Source organism: Rattus rattus, chromosome 3, assembly GCF_011064425.1.
Source record: "Rattus rattus isolate New Zealand chromosome 3, Rrattus_CSIRO_v1, whole genome shotgun sequence".
NCBI lineage: Eukaryota > Metazoa > Chordata > Mammalia > Rodentia > Muridae > Rattus > Rattus rattus.
The window spans coordinates 65,354,405-65,376,223 of record NC_046156.1 but is presented as its reverse complement, the minus strand read 5'-3'; the positions used below and the strand labels follow the sequence as shown (position 1 = coordinate 65,376,223).

The 21,819-nt window shown below is 49.7% G+C and overlaps 1 long non-coding RNA gene across 1 annotated transcript; it reads right to left on the bottom strand.

Moving 5' to 3' along the window:
• Nucleotides 1-11,706: 11,706 nt before the first annotated feature.
• LOC116895427 lies at nt 11,707-12,946 on the bottom strand. Its single transcript, XR_004387275.1, has 2 exons — nt 12,731-12,946; nt 11,707-12,090 (listed from the first exon to the last, which is right to left on the bottom strand). It is a non-coding gene; the product is annotated as an uncharacterized LOC116895427 (long non-coding RNA).
• Between the last annotated feature and the right edge of the window lie 8,873 nt (nt 12,947-21,819).

Below are 21,819 nucleotides of genomic sequence, written 5' to 3'. Positions count from 1 at the left end.
GAGCCATCAGTTTTGAAGTTCTGGTGAAGAAAACAGAATCCACCCATGCCTCTGTGCAAGCCAGTCTGTCAGAAGGCATGGTGCAGTTCATTCACGGCCACAGTGAACAAAGTGTTCTCCCAGGTCGCTTCATACAAGGGTCCAAGGGGTTTTTCTGATAAAAGCAATGAACAGCTGCTACTCACCTGCAGAGTCAGAGCACCGTCCGCCTCACTGGTGAGATGGCCGTGCTCAAACTGAAAGGTGGTAAAGCCTAGTTTTAAGCATCGCTCTTTCTTCATGTGGTGGGTCATACCTATAACCCAGCACTGGGGAGCTGAATCAGGCTTGTGAGTGTGAGGCAAGTCTGGGCTAAAGAGTGAGATTGTTTATGAAAACCAAACCAAACAGGGGGATGGAGAGACGACTTGGTGGGTAAGAGTACTTTCTGCTCTTGTAGAGGACCCAAATTCAGTTCCCAGCACCCATGTCACAACCTCCTGTAACTCCAGCTCCAGGAGATCCGACACCATTTCCTGGCCTCTGTAGGCACTGAACTCACATGCATACACACACACAGAGAGAGAGAGAGAGAGAGAGAGAGAGAGAGAGAGAGAGAGAGAGAGAGAGAGAGAGAGAGAGAGAGAGAATACACACACCCCCGCAATATTTAAAAAAAAAAAAAAAACTCTGAAAATATACACACATTGTCTTAGGGTTTCTGTTGCTGTGATTGAGCACCATGACAAAAGCAAGTAGGGAAACAAAGAGTTTATTTTATACTTCCATATTGCTATCCATCATCAAAGGAAGTCAGGGCAAGAACTCAAACAGAGCAGGCTGATGCAGAGACCAGGGAGGGGTGCTTCTTACTGGTTTGGTTAGTATGCCTTCCTGTAGAACCCCAGCCTGTAGGACCACCAGCCCATGAATGACCCCACCCACAATGGGCTGGGCCCTGTTCCATTAATAACTAATCAAGAAAATGCCTTACAGGCCTGCATATAACTCCATCTTCTGGAGGCCTTTCCTTAATTGAGGTTCCCTTCTCTCTGATGACTTTAGCTTGTGTCAAGTTGACATAAAACAATCTAGCACATGTATATAATGAGAAAGCTAGAAATAACACACACACACACACACACACACACACAGAGGCTGGGGTGATAGCTCAGTGTGAAGAGTACTTGTTGTATATATAACTATGAAAACTAGAGTCTTTTGGTAACCAGTACCCACATAGAAGCCAGTCCTGGCAGCCGGTATCTGCAACACAGGACTGGGAGCATGGGGATCTCCGACGCTCGCTGGCCAGTCTGGCTGAAACTCAGCCTTCAGGGTCAGTGAGATCCAGTCTCAAAAAAGCATGTTGAGAGCAATTAAAGGAAGATTCCCAGCACCAACCTCTGACCTCCAGCACACACACACACATACACACACGAAAGAGAAAACACTAAATGAATATCACTCTTTGTTAGTATGTCTGTCTTTTTTTTTGTTTGTTTTGTTTTTTTTTTTTTTTTGGAGCTGGGGACCGAACCCAGGGCCTTGCGCTTCCTAGGCAAGCACTCTACCACTGAGCTAATTCCCCAACCCCAGTATAAGTCTGTCTTAATTACTGTTCTATTTCTGTGAAGAGACACTAGGACCAAGGTAGCTCATAAAAGAAAACATTTAATTGAGGGGTGGCTTTCAATTTCAGAGTGTTAGTCCATGATCCTCATGGTGGGAGGCATGGTGGTAGGGAGGTGGGCATAACACTGGAACAATAGCTGAGAACTACATTCTGATCTTCAGGCAGGAGGCAAAGAATGAGAGAGATAGAGGAGACAGACGGACGGACAGACAGACAGAAAGACACAGAGAGGGTATCATGGAATTTTGAAACTTCAAAGCCCACTCTGATGGTTTGCATATGCTTGGCCCCAGGGGGTGGCACTATTAGGAGGTGTGGCCTTGTTGGAGTAGGTGTGTCACTGTGGGTGTGGGCTTTAATACCCTGTCCTAACTGCTTGTAAGCCATTCTTCTCTTAGCTGCCTTCAGAACAAGAGGTGCAACCCTCAGCTCTTCCAGCCCATGTCTGCCTGGATGCTGTCATGCTCCCACCTTCATGATACTGGACTGAACCTGTAAGCCAGCCAGAATTAAATATTGTCCTTTATAAGAGTTGCCTTGGTCATGGTGTCCACAGCAGTAAAACATGAACTAAGACACCCACCCTGAGTGACTCACCTCCTACAAGGCCACACCTCCTAATCCTTCCTAAACAGTCAACTAGGAGCTAAGCATCCTAGCATCTGAGCCAATGCAGGCCTCCTTTCAAAGCATCACAGTCCTAAATGGCTCCTGGTGAGGAATGAGATTCGGAGCTTTTAGTCTAACACCCGGAGTACTCCAGTCTTACCTCCTGACCATGGTCACCATCTTCTAATGTCAGCCTCTGGTGTAGCTCAGCGGTGAGTGCCTACCACATTCAGCCATACACCCTACAGTGTTTTTGTGAATCTTTCATCCATTTAGCTGAAAATAGCATCTTTAACCAGTCTTGTCCTCCTGTTCTTGACACTGATTCCTTCTTTAAGGCATTCTTCCTCTACCTATCTCCCACTGTCAGACAGATCTGTTAAAATCCTGCCTGCACGGGCTGACAGAGCCTGAGCCAGTGAAAACACCAAGCCTGACAACCTAAGTTCTGTCCCTAGAACCCACGTGGTGAAAGTGGAGAACCGGCTCCCTCAAGCTGTCCTCTGACCTCTACATGCATGAATTGCATAGGGGTGCACACACATTCACAGTAAGTCAATAAATGTTATAATTTTTTAAAAGACAGGATCTCACTATGTAGCTGTGGCTAACCTGAAACTATGTAGACCAGGATGGCCTTAAACTCATCATGATACACTTGCCTCTGCCTCTTGAGTTCTGGGATTAAAGGCAGAATTAACAGCGTGTACCACTACACATGGCTCCTAATGTTACAATTAAAAAATTTTCAAAAAAAGAGATTCATTTGCTTTTGTGTGTGTGGATGTATTCTGGCATGTATTCTGTGCACCACATATATACAAATGCCCACCAAGGCAAGAAGAGGAGTCTTATCCCCTGGAACTGGAATTACAGATGGTTATAAGCCGCATGTGGACCAAACCCAGGTCCTTTGTAAGAGCAACAAATGCTCTTAACTGATGAGCTGTTTTATCAGCTCTGTTACTTAAGACAAACAAATGAAGGGTAAAAAAAGTATTCCTACCTGCACACAAAGTCCAGTTCAGATTTCCCCTTTCCATAACTGCTGTTAAAGCCCCTTGGAGCGTCCACCTTCCTTTACCATATATCATCACTGGGCTATTCTGTAAATGTTTGTCTTTCTCCGTAGTCTCCTACCTTCTCAGAGGACAGGGAGTACTTTTTAGCTACATTTGAACCAAGAATATTCTCTCCACTACTCGGTGCCCATAACTTGCTGGAGGGGGTGTGGAGCACAGGTGATGTGCACAGGGTCCTGGACTCAAACACAACAGAACATGGAATAAAAATATAGCCATGTGTGATGCCTACCTCTTAGCATGACACATTTTAATTAGTCATGGAAAGATTTGCCAGTTCTTGTTAATCAGTTAACGTCTGCATTTGGGCTCTGTAAGGGAGCTGTGGTGCTCTGTTTCTGAACTAATTGCATTGTTGGAGGTGGACATTCTGGGGCGCTGGAATATATTAGAGATACCCCTAAAAAAAGAGGGTAATTTTTCTTCTGGGCTCTGATGTTAATAACTCTTGCTTGTGCTTTAAATTTTAATTTTACTAAGTAATATTTACTAAATTTGACTGCTAATTTATGTGTTAAAACTGTATCATGGGGGCTGGAGAGATGGCTCAGTGGTTAAGAGCACTGACTGCTCTTCCAGAGGTCCTGAGTTCAAATCCCAGCAACCACATGGTGGCTCACAACCATCTAAAAAAAAAAAAAACCTGTATCATGTTTACCCACACATATGTCTGTATACCGCTTGTGTGCTTTGTGTTTGCTTTGTGGGAACCAAAAGAGGGTGTCAGATCCCCTAGAACTGGAGCTGCCACAGTTACTGCTGTGTGGGCTCTGGGAATCAAACCTGGGTCCTCTGGAAAAGCAGCCAATGTCTTTAAGCACTGGGCAATGAGGGACTCCAGTCCCTAATTCTTGACTAACCCAGTCATCTCTGTTCTGAGTCCCTGGATAAAACCCCTAGCTCCCGTGGCTTCCTGTAGGACTCTATAGCATGTGTGGCCTCTTGGAATCTGCAAGGACTTCATAGAGTGAAAAGAATCAAATATGAAACAGATAAACCTATTAGAAAAAAGTGCCCAGTAAGTCAAGGGGTTTGGGAATTCTTAGGAAGTGCAGTAATGGGAAGTAGGTTTTATTTACTTCCCCTTGGCCCCAGCCTGTCTCTGCCTCACTGGGCTCACACATCCCCACACACCCATCTTACCAGAGGACATTTCTGTAGTCTTGGCCCCCAGGAGGGGCATATGTGCCACAGAGGGCAGTTCCACTGTCCCATGCCGAGAAGCCAGCCTCTGTCTTCTGGATACCTCTTGTCTCTGTGGAGAGAACTGCTTATGGTTTTCTATTTTGGGATAACACCATCAGCCTCTTTCTGCCCTCCATCTACCCCTGCTACCATCCCACCAGCAGGGAGAGCTCTCCAGTTCTAGGTTTAGTCCACTGAGCTGGGGTGACTCCACTGCTTTCCCTAGGAAGGGTGTGCTCCCTCCACGTAGGCTTAGTTAGCATAAAAGTGAAAGCTCAACCTGAGCCTGTGCCCTGGTGCACACCTCTGAGGCAGCATTGCCAGGAGCCTAAAGCCAGGTCGGGATGCATCATTAGTTCCAGGTCAGTCTGGACTACACAGTGAGACCCTGTCTCAAACAGACAAACAGGAAATAAGTGGATAGAAACCCATCAAACAAAACCACTTCGTGAACTACCAAGTAAGTATCCAGAAGGTTAGACTTATGAGGTCTCACCCTGGGTCCTCCCTCCTATGTGCGGTCTGGTTAGTGAACACTCACACCCAGAAGCCTGTGCCTTGGGCTGGACGAGATCTCAGTCCTTGTCTCTGCTTTTGCAAACAACAGGAAATGACCATAGCACAAGGGATTGGAACACTCTGAGGGCAGAGGCTAGACCCTTTCCACAGTGCTGTGAAGAACAGACAGCAGGTGTTTCCAGAAATATCTGGATTCGTGAAATGCCTCACCTGACCAGAGGGAAAGTTCAGTAATGTTTTTCAGAAAGGTCAGGTGAATTGGTGAATAAGGTAATGAATGAAATTGAGCCTGACAGCATATGCCTGTACCCCAATTCTTAGCAGGTAGAAGCAGAGAGTCAGGAGTTCAAGGTCATCATTAACTACAAGGTAAGCGCTAGGACAGTCTCAGCTACGTGAGATCCCTCTCGAAAATTAATAAGTTAATTGTGACCGAGCATGTGAGTGAATGAATATGGAATACTGGGATGTGGTCCCTCCCTAGGGGACGTTATTTCAGTCGTGGTACACTAGGTGGCAGCACAAAGCAACAGAAGAGGAAATTAAGGCTTCTACCAGACTGGTCTCCCTTAGGATGCCCTAAGGGAGAGCCTCATTTGTGGTCCCTGAAACTTTGATTGAGCCCAGCTTCCCTTCCCACAGTGGGTCTTCCACTCCACTCTTCCACACCATGGCTGCCAGTGGGGAGAAAAACCTAAAAGAACCAAATACCTGGGGGCTCTTCTCAGAGCCCCTGAAATTAAAGTTCTCAAGCTCTCAAAAGGGAAACTCAGACCTTGCATGAGAAATAGGAATCTAAATAGATAGAACCCCTAAACTATGCTGATAGGATGAGCAACAGAGGATTTTTTAATCACACAGTGGCTCCCTGGGGAAGTGTCTCTTTGTCAACCCTGCCTCAGGGCAGGCACCTTAGAGCCTGTCTTCTAATAGACCACAGCTTCTCTATTTTACCTCCCCATCATATAGTGGACTTTGCTATAGGAGAGAGGTCAGAGGCCAGTGAGTACATTTGTCCTGGCCAGGAAACTCTGAAAAGCCACTCTTGCCTATAGACAGCTCCCAGGAATTGATCCAGCCACCTTTGCCTTCTGAGTCACAACACAACACCCTCCTTGGCTTCACTGTCTGTGGGCTTTGAGATGCTATAGCTGCCCCAGCTAGCCAGCCAAACAGACTTTTCTAAGACACCTACTATGTGCTCGGCCCTGAATTAGCCATTTGATAGAGGAGTGAACTGAAGGAGCATGGGTTCTGCCTGCACACTACAGCTAAAGAACTAAAAAAAATCATTGGTCCCAAACACAAATTCCTTCTTCAGACCTTAATTGGCCACCATTTTCTGGTGGTTTTCGTGGGTTTTGTTTGTTTGTTGTGCTTTGAGATAGAGTTCCACACAGCCCTAGGCTGGCCTTTAAGGATGTCTGTCTTAGTCACTGCTCTGTGGCTGTGCACTTAGTCTGTGGCATGACCAAGACACTTCTTATAACAGGAAGCACTTGATTGGGGGCTTACGGTTTTTGAGATCCAGTCCACCATAGCATGGTGGCAAGCTATGCTATGATGTAGTATTGAAGTGGCTGAGAGCTACATCCTGATTCACAGAGAGAGTTTAAGACTGGGCCTGGCATGAGCTTTTGAAACCTTGAAGCAGACCCCCAGTGACACACTTCCTGCAACAAGGCCACACCTCCTCCAATAAGACCACCCAATAAGAACCTCTGGGGAGCACTCTTATTCAAACCACCACAGTATTCCAGTCTGTTTTCTATTGTTTGTCCAACACCGTGGCTGAAAGCAACCCGGGGAAGAGAGACTTTTTTGGCTTACACCATCCCCATCACAATTCGTTACTGAAGAGATCAGGACAGGAACTCAAAGCAGGAATCTGGAAGCAGGAACTGAAGCCGAGACCATGGAGAAATGCTCTTACTGGCTTGCTCCCTGTGGCTTGCTCAGTTTGCCTTCATACATATCCCAGGGCCATCTCCCTGCAGTGGTGCAGCCCACAGTGGGCTAGGACCACCCACACCAGTCATCAATCAAGATAGCGCTCCACAGACTTACCTTCAGGGCGATCTAATGGAGGCCTTTCCTCAACGGGGATCCCTCTTCCCAGAGAGCATGATCTATGTCAAGCTGACTGAAAACTAACAAGCACAGATGATGACTTTGAACTGACATTCACGTAGCCTCCACTCTCCAGTGCTGGGATCCCAGAGGTGCACCACCACAAGGCTTGCCTGTTGTTCTGCCCACCCCGCCCTACCCTACCTCCTTCCCGTTCCTAGTCATCAGGTACTATTAGATAAGTTCAACCCTCTTCTGTTTGGGCAGCCATCTAATAGCTAAAGACAGACACTAGATCGCTGATTCTTTTTTTCCTCACAGTTCTTCACCTCAGAAGACATCTTTTTCAAGACTACTTTGAATATTCCTCTCTGGCTAGGTCATGTCGTGTATTTAAAATTCACCTCAGATCCTAGTCTATGATACAGACAATGGGTCGGATGAGGCAAAGTAGCCTGCTACCTACTGCCCCATGCCTCTTAAATATAGCAAGGGCCCACTTGTTTAGTCCTCTTCCTAGGGCAGCCTCAGCAGTCAGCCTCCTGCTGCAGATGGTCACTTGTCACCTGGTCTAAATAAGGTCATTCACCAAGCCAAGGATCACAGCATTAAGCACATGATGAGGGTGGCTCATAATAGGCTAACAGGTACATAGATATCTAAGACATTGGGACACACGTAAATGTTCTCCCATATTGCCTGCTGTTCCCCACGCCCTGTGTGTACTGTCACTCTCAGAGACAACCCAGCTCACACGCCTGTGACAAAGCCATCCTGGTTCTACCGTGCTCTGACTGAGTCGGTCTTTCATAGCCTCCCATGTGCTGCCACTATGGATGTGCTGGAATTTCCCCCACAGAACCTCTTCCTACGTTTTCCGAGCAGTAATTGATGTCCCTGTTTCCATCTTTAGCTATGACATATCCTCAATGCACTTTTTGTCCCTTATTGCCTTATACATGGAGGTGCCCAACCATTTGTCAAATAAATCAACTTAGGAACTAGGAGTTCATCTTTTGTCTCTGAAGGCAAAGCCTCAAGTTTTTCCACTAAGACTCTTACCTGGACGGATACGTCCTGACATCTGCCTGGGCTCAGGCTCTGCCCCATCTCTGCAGCACATGGGAAGGGGTGGAAGGGTGGAAGGGGTGGAAGGTCGACGTCACACAGCCCTGGTGGCAGGTTTGATCTCTGTTTTAAAAGGAGGAGATGGGAGTCAGAAGGCAAAGGGTACCATGCCCAGGGCCCCCAGCTGGAAGGAGCAGATCCATTTGCTTTCTCTGTCCTGCACTTTAGCTGTTTTTCTAAAAAGAAGCATGTTCCCCTTCTGGGGATCAGTCATTCACGGCCATCACCCCAAATCAGCAGTAGTTTGGCAGGGCTGGGAGGACCTTCTGCAGACTGTCCCCATTCAAGTTCTTGAACAGGGAAGAGAGCAGCTCCCAAAAATGGTTGAAGAATTAACCAAGGAGGAAACACCCTTAGTTGAGGACTAACGTGGGGAGGGCCGCTCCTGGGATGGGGGAGCTCCACTGGCTTCACTCAGAACTCTGCCCTCCTCCACATCTGAGCCACCTTCTCAGTAATGCCTGCTTTCTCCATCACGTGCTGTTTATATTTCTTTTCCACGGCAGTCACTATCTTTGCATTATTTCCTTTAAGCTTTCTATCAGCTTGTGAGTGTGTATGCATGGTGATGTGTGTGAATGTGTGTGCATAGTGATGTGTGTGAGTGTGTATGCATGGTGATGTGTGACTGACTGTATGCATGGTGTTATAAGTGTGTGACTGTGTGTGCATGATGATGTGAGTGTGTGTGTGGGGTGATGTGTGTGTGTGTGTGTGTGCATAATGTGAGTGTATGAATGTGTGTGCATGGTGCTGTAAGTGTGTGAATATGTGTGCATGCACATGGAGGCCAGAGGTTGATGGAAGTGTCTTCCTCTATTGCCTTCCTCTTTTTTTGTTTGTTTTGTTTTGTTTGCAATAAAGTTTTTCTGTGAACCTACAGCCCACCTGCCTACCAGTTTGAGCTCAACTGGCTGGTCACGACCCCAGCACCCTTCTTTCTCAGCAGCCCAGTGCTGGGGTTACAGATGTGTGCCACTACTTAGCCTTTCTATCTGCTGGGGATCCAAGTGCAGTTCCTTAGGCTCCTGTAGCAAGCCCCTTACCTACTGTCTTATGGTTTCTACCGCTGTGATGAAGCACCATGACAAAAGCGAGCTGGGGACAAAGGGTTTATTTGCTGTGCACTTGCAAATCATAGTTAATCATTGAAAGATGTCAGGGCAGGAACTCAAACAGTGCAGGAACCTGGAGGCAGGAGCTGATGGAGAACCATGGAGGACTCACTCACTGGCCTGTTTCTCATGCTCACCCTGATTTCTTACAGAACCCAGAGCCACCAGCCTGGGGTGGCACCACCCACAAAAGGCTGGGCCTTTCCCAATTAATCACTAATTAAGAAAACACCCGACAGGTTTGCCTACAGCCCAGTCTTAGAGAGGCATCTTCTCAATCAAGGCCCCCTCCTCTCTATGACTCTAGCATGTGTCAGGTTGGCATAAAACGAGCCAGTTCACCTGCCTTACTCCTTCCCAGCCCCACTCACCGCCTGTCCATATACACTGTTGGGATCTAATTTCCAAAACCCAGTTTGCATGTCCGCTTTCCTAAGGCTAGGAGTCCACTCCCAGGAAGACTGACTAAGAAATTGTTCCTAACCTTCCCTCTGGTTTACCAAATCCTTCTAGAAAGAGTACTAACCAGTAAGAAATCAAACAGGGAATAATCCACAGAATAAATGCTTAGAGATAAAAACAAATTTGTGTTTAGTTGATTTTCCTATCCCTCTCCCCATAATTTTGCCAAGGGACTGGTGAAGCCAGATTTCAGTAATTATGTCCCAGTAGTCTCAGGTGGGAAAATGTAAAATGACTAAAAAGAGACCAGAATTAGCCTGGGCTAGGCCTCAAGGCATAGACAGCAGGACGGTGAGATACTGAATAGCCTGTCCCATACCTCCACAGGGGGCTGACCCTGAGAGACCCCTAGAGCCCTGGCCCGCCCCTCTCCCCATTCCCATCCAGGAAGGCTCTCTGGGAAGAAGGCAGGTCAGGAGCCTAAGTGACCTTTCACACCTCAGACAAGCTAAGTTTGTTTTCTGCCTTTCTGTCCAGGGCTCAGATGGGGGGTGGGGAGGGTGGGGTGGGCCTTTTCTATTCTCTTGGTACAAATACCCCAGAGGAGCTGAAGTGGAGGGAGTAAAGGATCTATTTATTTTGGCTCAGGAGGGACAATGTAAGCAGATGGTCTTTGATGGGATTAGCGGCGTAATCTCTAAGACCCTGGTAAATTGGAAAATGATCCATTATATTCCAGAACCTTTGGCGGCTTCAGCTCCTGGGGAGGGAGGGGCAGGCCGAGGGGCACCTTGTTAGAACGGACCCCTCTGGGAGCAGCGGAATCCTGCACTGGAGAACTAGGGAGGAGGGGGTCTTAGGCTCTTCCTGGCCCCTTAGCCTCACTTTTCTTCTGCATGTGCTGGATGGTCCTCAAAGCCATCTCTGGCAGCTCAGGGTCTGGGGGTGGGGGTGAAGGGAAGACAATGCTATTGCATCTCTTGCCTTGGAGGAGAAGAACATTCTTAGAATTCAAAGTCTGTGTGCTCTGGTGCATTTGCTGTAGCCCAAGCCCATCTCCTTCTCCCAACAGCCCTCGGGGGGAGAGCATTGGCTACTGGGGCTGCAATTGGGGAACCCAGGAAGAGAAGGGCAGGAAGAGAAGGGCCTGGAAGGTTTCCCCTCTAAACAGACCCAGAAATGGTGAGATTGTGGGTGCTGAGGGACGTTAACTCACACAAGTTATCTGTGGGCCCCATTTCTGCCGCCTTCTACAGTTCGCAGAGGAAGTTGGATTACAGAATTTCACTGAGGAGGCACTGGAAGGACCAGAGACAGACCTGCTGGGTGATTTCCCTGAGGTCATCCAGGTTAGTGAGAGCACTGAGACAACCTCCACAGCCATCCTGTCATCTTCCCTCTGCCTCGCCCCCACCTCCATATGTCCATGTGTTATAAGCTGTACAAGTGCAGTGGGATCATTTAATGTCATTCAGTTTTAACCCTTTCACCCAGCACTGTGCTGTAAAACCTATTCATGTCGATAAACAAGTCTGGACTTTCTGAATTTACTGAACATCTTGTTTATTTATTTTGTTTATTTAAGACAAGGTCTTCCTTTGTACTTTTAGCCTAGAATGTGCTATATAGACCAGGCTATCCTCAAATGTGTGACCTACCTTCCCGTGTCTGTCTCTCCAGTGCTAGAACAGGCAAACACCGCCATGCCCGGTTAACACTTTCCAATTTATTGTTCCATCGGCTCCTGGACAGGGATCCAAATGAGCTTAATTGCCCTTATAAATTTGATTTTGACTATTAAAAATGAACACATAGAGCTAAACACAGTGCCCTGTTCTTGTAATCCCAGCACTTGGAAGGTAGAGGCAGGAGGATGAAAAGTTGAAGGCTAACCATGACTATTTAAGGAATTTGAGGCCAGCCTGGGCTATATGGGCATTATCAAAAACAAACAAGCAAAAAGAAAAACCAAAGCACAATAAAAATATGCACATCTTCACAATTCACTGAAAATAGATTCACAGCTGAGAAGGTGGGGGCTGGGACAGAGTCCAGTGGTAGAGTGCCTGCCTGCCATGCACCAGGCCACAGGGTCAATACACACACACACACACACACACACACACACACACACACACACACACGAAAGAAGGAAGAAACTATATATTATTAAGCCAGGAGGATAGCTATGAGTTCAGGGCTAGCCAGGGCAACAAGCAAAACTGAGTCAAAATAATATCCCTGCTGCTGGTGGAGGTAAACACAGAAAGGCAGTACGAGCTCAATTCCAAGTAGAAGGTACATCAGGCTGGGCAGCTGGCTCACATGCAGAGTGCTTGCCTTGCAGGTTTGCCCCAGCACCTCCCTGAAAAAACAAACAAACAAACAAACAAACAAACAAACAAATCCCATCGTTTTAGAGAGTGTCAGTTCTAAGAGATGCCTCAGGCAGAGGCCCTGAGACAAATCTGACTCCTTACTCGGACAGCGTTTTATGTCAGGCTATTTCCGTGTACCGTGTGAATTGTTTTGTTTTAAGTCTTTTTTTTAAAAAAGAGCGACAGTATGTCGCGTATCTATTTATCTGGGGGAAGTTGACAGGATTCAGAAGCGTGTACAGATAGGGAGGAGGGGTGGCAATGGACGGTCAATTCACCCAACCCTACACTCGCCAGCCAAACCGAACGGAAAAGCCACACTACATTCCTGAGCGAGTGAAAAGAGCCCAGCCGGCAGGCACTGGAGTCTTCTGCCGCCACCCCCGGAAGCCTCTTTCTCCCTCCGTTTTGTCTCTTTAGGAAAGGGTCTGAGCCACACTGCGCACCGCGCGGCAGTCTGTGCCCTTCGCACCCACCCCGGGCCTGAAGCTGTCAGTCACCCTCCCGGCACCCGCGGGTTCCCCTGAGCTCCCTGCAGCAACAAGGGGGTGGCCCACACCCACTCGCACTAGCATCCACCGTTTTGACGAGGTCCAGAACTTTCTGGGAACAGGTCCCCTGACCCACCAGCTCAGGGTAGGTCCTATGTGAGCTGGCCCGCGAGTCGCATTTATTCATTCCTTTCTTCCGGTCAGGGCTGCGGGAACCTCTGCCCAGACCCCGGGAGAGTGACCACGAGCCCGCCGCGGACGCAGCTCTCTCACCCAACAGCAAAGACCCGGAGGGCCCGGAGAGTTGCTCAGGTTTCAAGGAAAATGAAATGACCCAGTACTGGAGTCCAGGTTGCTCGGCTGCGGGCTGAATCCCTGGGTGCTGCAGGAGATCGACCTGCGGGGCCTGGGACACCGTCGGCGGATCCGGACCCGGGGCAAGCTCGCAGAACCAGTTCCAGGGGCGGCTTGCCCAGCCCTAACCTTGGGATGGGGGCCCAGACCGACCGCGGGGGGCGCAGCGTCGGGGAGAACCTGGTCGCTGGAGACGAAAGCGTGGGAGCGGCTGCGCTCCGGGCCCCCGCGTCCTTATCCCCAGACCAAGCCTCCGGGCCATCACCCGAACACCGCGGGACGCCACGCAGCCGGCTGAGGGTTCAAGCCTTTGGCGGCCTTTCCGCGCCCCACCGCGCCCTGGGCTGGGGCGGCTATTAGTGCTCTTCGTCCGAGCGAGGTGCAGCGAGCGAGCAAGCAACTAGGCTCCCGCCGCGCCCCAAGAGGTCCGCCCGTCCAGGGCAGGTGTATCGCCTGTCCCCTCTGCCCTTCCCAGCCGGGCTTCCTGCGTGGAATTTTAACGCACACGTGTCTCTGGTAGTCCTTCTTCTTGCTTCATTTAGCATTGTTGTCTCTTCTTTTAATGTTTTATTTCTTTCCAGGTAGATGTTCTAGGGTTGGTTTTTTGTTTTTTGTTTTTTGTTTTTTGTTTTTTTTAATCTGTTTCCCCGGTGTCTGCCCACTCCCCCACATCTCTCTCTCATCTCTTTCATCCCCTTGCTCGCTGGTCAAGGCTCTTTGATTTCTCTCTCCTCCCCACTTCAGGGACAGGACTCTCTTAGAGACCCACGTACCAGTACCACCATATGGATGTGGTGAGGAAGAGCAGGTCAACGGTGGACAACCTCTCACCCCCACAGACACTCAAGCTCGGCGCTCCTACACTTCACTCTCCCACACAGGGCACCTGTGACCGGTCCACGTCACGCACTGTTCATTTACATGGACTTTGCTGAACTCAGAAGCTGAACTCGAACCCAGCTGGGGGGAGGGGGGAGTCGGGAGGGGGCACACAGAGGGGCTTGCAGGCTAGTCTTCCTGGAACAGAGACTGTGCCCCCTCAGGGTGGGGGTCAGGGTGTCTTTAGGTCCACAAGCCCTTGCCCCTATACCTAGTTACCTGGGAGCTCCACAGCCAACTCAAGCCAACTTTCCACGCGTGACGCACACCCACACACCTCTAATCAGAATGTTACACGAAGCCCCAAACTGCACGCACAGAACCTGACTGTACACTCAATAGGATGCATATTCCCATCAGTACACACTGAGAATGTAGCGTGAGCTGCGGACAGATAAACAGATAAACCTCACACCCAGGAAGGGGGCATGTTTCTGTGTCAGGGTGACACTGGGAGCAGAACTTGGTAGGGACATGGATAGAACACCTACATACACCCACTCGGATTCATTTCTTCTGCAAAACTGGGACTGAGGTTGGAGAAGAGTGCCCAAACCTCAGGAGTGAATATTATACCTAAAAAAATTCTGCCCACCCATTCTGCACCAGGAAAACCAGCCCACAGATAGCCCACCGAGAGGAACTCTATCCCAGCTGCATCAAACACAGCTGGCGTTTGACCAGGGTCCCCAAGAGGAGATCTCTTTATGTGAAAACAAGAGGTGCATACGGTTCTAGGAACAATATGTACAGATGTCTCGCTCCTGACACATAGACAGAGAGAGAAAGAACAGGACATCCTTCTGCAGCTTCTGGGTACATAACAAGCTGCCATGCTAGCTTTGCTTCTCGCTCCAGGATGGAGGAGACTGGGGCCTTGGGAGCTGCGTGGTTATGACAGTTTATCATTGGTTCTTGTAGAGGTAACACAAATCACCAACTGGGGGCATTTGGGCTGCTTAGGGAGAGACTCTGGGGGTGAAGGGCTATACCTCTGAGTCTCAGGTTCCAAATGTCAGCGAGAGTGGTAGCCAGACATGCCTGGCTAATGTATACAGACTAAAAATGTATGCAGCTGGTCCCAGGGACACAGGCACACAAAGGTCCTGCAGAAGGCCAGCAGTGTGAGTTACTGATGTCCACTCTAACTGCTCAGAGGAGCAGTGGGAGAAAAGATGAGGGCGCAAGATATTTACTTGCGAACACAGCTCCGGGAGTTTGTGGTTCAGTTATAGGGGAGGGCTACGGAGATGGGAGAGCATACACAGAGATAGATACAGCATACATAGCACCTGTGTGGCGCCAGTGCGGGAAAGGCGTCCTTGGGTAAGTCACTTGAATAGTGACTCTGGGTTTGTAAAGCACAGGACATGCTTGGTGACATCGCAACTCCGCTCTCCAGCTCCCTGACTGAACAGAAGGAAGGGCAAAGCAGAAGAAAGGATCCTAAGAAACGATCCTATCCAACCTCTCTCCTGTGGGCTGGAAACCCAAAGGGGCTGGCTAACAACAGTCTGCGGGCACTCCGTCCTCAGCTGGGCTCCCGTGCCTCCCGGCTTTACTCGAGTTCCCTAGGAAGTTTGTCTTTCCTGACTCTGTTTTCCCATCTTCCTGCCTCTGCCTCCTCAGCTCTCTCACTGAGCACAGCCACAGAGAACCTGCTGGATGCGGGACTGAAGGCCAATAGAGATGCTCAAGGTGGCTGTGAAGTGACAAACCCTGTAGGAATGCAGGGTTTTTGTTTGTTTTGTTTTGTTTTGTTTCTGCACAGACATCGGAATAAAACCTGAGCTTGCTTCCTTCCACTGTGCGTTCATTTGTTCATTTGTTTGGCTCCTGCTTCTTTGAATATTCATATGTATTTTTCTCGGGGATGTTTCAGACCCTGCCCTAATTTCAGTGACACCCCCCTCCCCCAGTGTGACTTCATTGGCTTTGGAGATGCCATATGGATGGACAAGAAACGGGAGAGACAGGGGGACTTGACAGAGACATCTCTAGGGAGATGTCAAAAGAAAAGAGTTTTGGGGGCCCCAGAGAGGGCTTAGTGGGTAAAGTACTTGCTGCTCAAGCCTGGTGACCTGAGTTCAATCCCTGGGATCCATGGGGTGGGAGGAGAGAGCCTAGTCCCCTAAGATGTCCTCTGACCATGTGTGTGCAGTGGCAACCCCCACTACTAAAAAATAAATGCAATAGGAAAACAACTTTAGAGCGCATTGAGATTGAGAGAAACACTCCCATGGGGTTAGAGGCTCTTGAGCATGTGGAAGCAGGACAGTGCCACCCTGGGTGCCCCACAGCCATCCAGGGAGAGCAGCCTCTTCCCCACAAGGCAGAGGGAGACAAAGCCCAGGGAGTCCTAGAACAACACACACACAGTCACACACACACACACACACACACACACACACACACAGAGAGAGAGAGAGAGAGAGAGAGAGAGAGAGAGAGAGAGAGAGAGATCAATGAAACCAGCAACTGTCTAGTATCTCAAGTCTCAAGTCCAGGTGGTGTGAAGTCCAGTGACAGAGGACTCCAATGTGAAGGGGGGTTAGTGGGTTCTTCCTCACAGACCGAGGAACCATGGGCTGATAAGAGAGAGCCCAGGCTGAAGCTCCACCTGGAGCAGAGAGCTCTCCACCCCAGTGCTGAGAAGACAGGCTCTAAAGCCAGTGTGATGTGGTCGGTCTCCTGGTTTGTACGACCTGTTGGTGACTATGAATGAATCCACCAGAAGCTGTTGTTTGGGTGTTGTGGCCACTTACTAGGTGTAGAAGGGGCGAAGGTTTGATAAGGGCCTTCAGTGGGTGTGGAGGTGTACCCCTCAGCTCAGCCCAGATCCACAGAGTTTCTCCCCAAACCAGGACTCTCTGGTCTTGGTTCCTCACTTCCTATCTGTGCCTCATCACTGTCCTGTCTCTCCCTAGCACCTCACCCCTCTGTTCATTCAGTCTCCACTCTGATTCTTCCCCTACCTTCCAGAATAAAGTAAGTAAAACCTTCTTGCTGGCTTTCATCATTTTCTGCCCTCTCCCCCTCCTCCCCCCCCCAAGGCTACAGCCCCTCTTATAATGTCAGACAATTGCTAGTGTGCAGCTACAAGAGGAACCAGAGCTTATACCAGGGAAGAAGAAAGGAAAGAGAATAAATAATAATTTGCCTCCATTCAGTGTATATAGGTTGCCTGATTTGCATATATGCTAATGAGGCTACAATTACCCTACTGTTCTGGCCTAAGCTCAAGTTCTATAAATACATACGATAGCAGAGATAGGCCCTGCAACGCCCCCCCCCAAAAAAACGATCAGGCATCCATGTGTACTACCGTGCCTGGGCTCTCCTGTGCCTACTGGCCCTCTTTGTTATCCCAGGCTCTCTCCTGGCTCTCAGCTGCCCCTTCAGATGCTTTAAGGCAAGTCCAAGCAAGGAGGGATGAGAAAGCAGTTGTCCTTAGTGTCGATGCCATTGTTAATAGGATGGCTACTTTCAGGAAAAGCAAAGATTTCTCCACATTACTAGTTACTCCCATCTGAAAATCTATCTATCGCCACCTCCCATAGATACACCTTTTGAGGTACAGGTTACGAGTCAGGAAGAGGAAGACAATATTTCCTGGGCCTAATAAGCTTTTCCAGAAAGTGCCATCAGGGGAGAGGAAGTGGAGTGGCCTGTCCCTGTGCCTGTCTCCCCCAGCACGAGCCCCACTCCAGCAGGAATGAGGGCCAGGATGCACAGGGGGCCGATTTCTGGTGATGGGAGAAATGGGGCGGAGGCTTGGAGCAGCATAAAAGCCGGGATCCACAGCTGTCTGCTTTTAATTATAATTATCCCCTTTTGCTTCCTTTCTGGCTAATGAGGGGGGATTTAAATTTTCCCCCTTTTCTCTTCTTTCCCTGGAATTGAGGGTGGGGTGAGTTCAGGGTCCTCCTCCCCTTCCTTCCCTGTCCCCTGGTTACTGGGTTACAAGCTCCAGAGGGTGGCGACGGTATGAAGGGATTGTAGGAACAAAAGGACAGGTTTGGATTGCTGGACACGTCCTCCTGAGTTGGAGAGACCCCCCCATTCCATTGGCACCCCCTCCTATCAACCCCCCAGCTCCCTAGACAAGGAACTCAATGTCTTCCAGCCGGTGAGAAAGGAGCTAACGGGAACCCGGGCTAGAGGAAAGGGGAGGGGAGAGGTGGGGGTGCAAAATTAGTCTCAAAGGATCTTTATTTCTGAGCTAGTGAAGCAGATGTAATCAAGGGAGAGTGAAATAATCATAATGGGAGGGTGGGGGAGGGGCAGTTGGACTGGAATGGGGAGACTGGGTCCAGACGACAGGGCTGGGAGTTGGGGGATAGGGGACTTGGAAGGGGGGCAGCTTTCTACTATGGAATGGGGAAGACTCTGACACTTCAGCCCTCAGACTCCCTCCTTGGGGCTTAGGGATGCCTGGGCCAGAAGGTGCCTGGGAAGGCAGCGGAGAAGAAAGCCCCTTCACACACTCCCCATTTGAGGAAAGTAGTGAGGAGAAGAGAGGCTGAAAGCAGTGGGGGGAGGGTGAGAGAGGGGAGCCGGCCAGCAGAGACTCAAGTGGCCTCCAGTTCTGTGGGACAAAAGTTGGAGGGAGATTTGTGTATGAGAGAGAAGGGAAGGGGGCCATGGGGAGAGGGGGCTTTGACAATGAACTTGAGACAAACTTCATTAGCATGCAGGCCTGCTGTCTGTCACTTTGAGCTCAGACAGAGTTCCCATGCAGGCCAGGAAGAGTGGGAGGGAGAAAAGGGGAGGGGCTGTGAGTGGGGGTGAAAGGAAAGAGCCCCCGACCATTGTACCACTGGGGCCTCACCTTCCACCAAATATTAAACCCTAGCCCTGGAAACCAACCTCCAAATCATTCTCTAAGAACAAGATAATTTATCTCCCACTTTGAGTCTGTGGTCCCACCCCTCCTGTCTAGACATCCCGGAGCTGGTGGCCCATCCCTAGGCCAGGTCTTAGCCTTTATCTCCCAGTGGCCACTTATTCCTTCACAACCAAGATCTAAATCTGTGATTAAGCCAGTTGGTTGGGCTAGGTGCCTGAGGAGTTTGGGGGAAGGAGGGACTGAACACCTCAAGTGGCAAAGGGTGTCTGCTGCACTCTCCACACGCCCCACACACATTCAATCCCAGCCTCAAGTTCAAAAGTGAATTAAAACTCAAAGAAGCCTGGATACAGGGACAAGGGTACTTCTGTCATTCATTCTCTTCCCTTGCTTCCTTAGGGACAAGGGTGGCCTGGAGGAACAATAGTATCCCCTGGCCCCTTCTTCCTGCACTGGGTTAGAAAAGGCAACAGAAAGCAGTGAGGATGACAAAGACACACACACACACACACACACACACACACACACACACACACACACACACACACACGAGCTCGAGAAGGGAGGAGGAGGAGGATCTGGCGGGACAGACTGTTATTTTGGTGGTGGTCGTGGTCCCAGATAGGGGCAGCCAGCGTCCCCTTTTTTCCTGGCTTTCCAGGGAGAGCAGTAAGAGAAAGAAAGAAGCAAACGAAATTCCTGAATGGATAAGAGATGCTACGTCAGCGGTACTGGAGCCGCATCCTCCACTCCACAAGAAGAGAAGAGCAAGGAGAGACCAGCGGGCGGGCGGCAGCGGCAGTGGCCTCTCCGTGAGGGCGCACAGGAAAGGTAAGTAGGCACTGGGGTCCAGGGAGGGACCTAGCCCTGGCAGGCATCTGGGCTGAGGTTGGAGAGTGATACTCTAGAAAAAAAAAAAACGAGTCAAGACATCTGAACCTAGCCTTCTTCCTGGCTAATGGAGGCTGGTACCACAGAAAGGAAAGCTGGTAAAGATTTGGGGGTGGGGGTGTCCATAAAAAGGAGGCAGGCGACAGGGAGGCGTGTGTGGAATTGGCCTCTTGCCCACCGGGTTTCACTCCTGCCTCCCGGGCATCCAGGGCATCATCCATCAGGAGCTGGAAGCAAGGGCTCTGCCCCAGGCCAGAGGCCCCTGATCTCTCTCCCTTACCCAGCTCCTGCCAGCTCAGTAAATTAGTCAATGAGATTGGGGGTGGGAGGGTGGGGAGGGTCACAGTGCTACTGATCCTATTAATCCGCCCCTCCCTTCGCTCCCCCAGACATGGCCAACATCTTAATGCAGCAGAAGGAGGCTGGAAGGAGAGCAGAGAGCAGACACGGGGGTAGAGGGAAATGGCTCAGAATCTGGACTCGTGGGCCTCTCCCCTGTTCTGCCTTATCCCTTCTGTCCTAGAGACTGGGTTTTAGGGGAAGAACAAGTCTGGGGGCACTTTGGGGTGAGGGGAAAGATCCCATGTTTCTAGGAAGGTGGAAGCCAGAATTGGGAGAGAAAAGGCCATTTTACAGAATCTGTATTAATTTTATTCTTCTTCACCCTGTTCCCACGAGTGGGAAGGGACTGAGAGGCAGACCGGGGCCGCAGGGGGCGGGGGTGGGCTCTGATTCAGCTTTCTTCACGTTTACCCTAACATGGTTGTTCTTTCTTGGAGTGGGTCTTGTTTTTTGTTTTAATTTTTAAAAGAGTAACCAGGATGCAAAGAAGAGGCAATCACTCTCCTGCCCCAAGTCCCCACCTGCACTGTCATTTGGTCACGCTGTCTGGAATTATGTGGAACAGTAGAGATTGGAACAGAAAAGACCCGTCCTGGTGCCCCCGAGGCTAGGTTCCTAGGAGGGGCTGAGGCGGTTAGCTGCATACATGTGCACACACATGTCCTGTGTACACTGGGCTCGCTTCCTACAGTTGCCCTGGGCTCTGTGAGCCTGGGGTTTATGGGCATCGATGGGTAAAGAGAGAGACCCCTGAGCTCTCTTTGAATCAGGTCAAAGAAGTGGGAGGCTCCCACCTGCCGTAGCACCTGCCTTCCCTCAGGTCTGGAGATGGGAGAGAAGGGTCCCCTTTGATAATAGTTGCAGATTGGGACCTCACATCCCCCAGTGAAGGGGTAGTGTAATGGGACCTGGGTCAGTTGAGCACTCCGGAGTGTGGGAAGTGGGGAAGAGGTACGCAGAACACTCCTAAGAAAGCCTGCTTGGGTATAATGCTCATTTCTACTCCTCAGCTCCCCCATTCCCCCCCTCCCAAATTCTTCAGCAGTTTGGTTCCTTCTGACTTAAATAATAAAATAATTAATATGGAATTTCATTAGAGTGTTTTTAGGAGCTACCTATGTAGTTCCCCTAACCCTAATTTAATATGAATATAAAAAACTAGAAACATGCTGTGACCTGTGCATGGAGCCCTCACGGAACATTAAATAATACGCAGTTCTTTGTATTCTCGCCTTTTGTGTACATGAAAAGAGGAAGACTGATATCCGTGGCATGTCTTTTCGGATCCTGAGAGATGCCAGGATTTAAAGACAGAGATGGGCAGGGAAAGGAAAGGTGGTCCTATGATAGCAGAGATTACACTCTTCACCACTATTGATTTTTGAGATGAGGTATTGAACTTTTCTGATCCTCTTGCCTCAGTTTATGGAGAGCTGGCTTTACAGGTGTGTGCCACCAGGCCTAGCTATGACTGAGAGTATCCTTGATGTACACAGCACTTAACAGTTTGTAGGGCAGACAGAAATATAGCTCTGGTCCAGGTTCTACGTTCCACCTATGCACTGTGCTAGCCTAAGAAATCAGTGAGGAGAGGGTGATGGGCTTCAGCTGGCTGAGAGAGAGCCTGAAGGGTTGGGTGGAGATGTGGAGGTGTGGTGGTGAGGTCAAGGCAGGGAGACCAGAGTCACCCAGCAGAGCTGACTGAGAGACCTGGTATCTGGCTGGTCTTTTGTTGAGCTGAGCATGCCTGAGTCCTGAGGACCGAACTGGGGAGCGATGGGGGAATTCTGGGGAGACTGCTGATGGAGGGAAGGGGACCGAGCCCTAACCTCTGCGTTCTTCCCTCCACAGAAGCAGCCAGCTGTCCTGAAGCAGCCTCCTCCTCGTTCGGTTTCTTCGGATGTCATCCT